The following is a 1,827-nucleotide window of genomic DNA, read 5'->3' on the forward strand; positions in this document are numbered from 1 at the left end:
ATGTTGGCAAGTTGATCTCTGGTTCCTCTGCCTTTTCTAAAACCAGCTTGAACATCAGGAAGTTCACAGTTCACATATTGCTGAAGCCTGGCTTGGAGAATTTTGAGCATTACTTTACTAGCATGTGAGATGAGTGCAATTGTGCAGTAGTTTGTGCATTCTTTGGCATTGCCTTTCTTTAAGATTGGAATGAAAACTGACCTTTTCCAGTCCCGTGGCCACTGCTGAGTTTTCCAAATTTGCTGGCATATTGAGTGCAGCACTTTCACAGCATCATCCTTCAGGATTTGGAATAGCTCAACTGGAATTCTATCACCTCCACTAGCTTTGTTTAGTTATAAGTAGCAGTTTAAGTACAAAGGCTAGATAATTTTTAGATAAACACAGTAGTGAATATGCCAAATGGAAGTCAATTTATTGTCCATTTATCAATAAAATGTAAAATATTATATTTGGACATATGTACACAAATACCTGGGCTTCCCTTGTGGCTCAGTGGTGAAGAACCTGCCTCCCAATGCAGGAAACAAGAGACCCAGGTTCGATCCCTGGGTCAGGCAGATCCCCTGGAGGAGGGCTTGCCAACTCACTCCAGTATTCCTGCCTGGAGAATCCCATGGACAGAGGATCCTGGCAGGCTATAGTCCATGGGGTCGCAAAGAGTCAGACATGACTGAAGCAACTTTTCACACATGCACACACATACATATACAAATACAGTGTGTATATATGTATAACTGAGAAAGATCGTGTGAATTTACTGTGTCCCTTCTATGTGCCAGGTGTTTCAGTGTGTTCTGTTTGTATGTTATTGCGTTGAGTCTTCACACCAACTTCCCTTCCAGATAAGCATGGTTATCCCTGCACTGCCTGAAAACAGACCCAAAGAGGTTATGTAATATTCCCAAAGTCACACAGCTGCCAGTGGCAGAGGCTGGATTAAAATCTGAGCTCTCTCGTTTCAACAGCTGCCATGTCTTTCTGTTACACCACACTGGCTCCCTTAGAAACAACTGGCACTGCCACCCATTCTCCCAGCGTCAGGAATGGATCCAAGAGTGACTGAATAAGTGCATTCCAGGTACATTTGTAGGCAACAAGTATCTCCAACACTGTGCTCACATCCACAGAGTGAAAACACAAAGTCCCACATCACCAAATCAGAAGAGGCAGCTGCTTAGAAGGTCAGCATCTGCAAAGGGACCCCGGTTGGAAGACCGTCACATCTCACCTACAGGATCCTCTCTGCCTCTAGGTGACTTACAGACTTGCTATAAAATAAATGGGGATGCCTGGAATAAAGTAACTGTTCTACTAGATCTGAACATAAATAACTCAGATCTAAGCGTGTTATTTAGAAATATTAAGGTAAAATATTCTTTTAGTGATAAGATAATTGATAATTTGGAACATGGATATATGATGATACTAAGGAGGCCATGGTATGTGGTTATGTTAAAAACAAGATTCCGTATATACTTGGAGAGTCACACTAAATTATTTACAGGTTAAGTGTTTCAGGGACTTGAATTTGCTTTGAAATAATCTGAGAAGGGGAACTTCCCAGGTCGGTCAGTGGATAAATAATCTGACTGGAATGCGGGAGATGCAGGAGATGAGGGTTTGATCCCTGGGTCAGGAACATCCCCTGGAGGAGGACATGGCAACCCACTCCAGTATTCTTGCCTGGAGAATCCCACGGACAGAGGAGTCGGGCAGGCTACAGTCCATGGGGTCGCAAAGAGTCAGACATGACTGAAACAATTTAGTATACACACAATCTGAGAGTGGTGAGAGAGAAATGAAATAAGACTGGCTGGGGAAGGG

The sequence above is a fragment of the Bison bison genome, unplaced genomic scaffold (assembly GCF_000754665.1).
Source record: "Bison bison bison isolate TAMUID 2011002044 unplaced genomic scaffold, Bison_UMD1.0 scf7180017864364, whole genome shotgun sequence".
NCBI classification, from domain to species: Eukaryota; Metazoa; Chordata; class Mammalia; order Artiodactyla; family Bovidae; genus Bison; species Bison bison.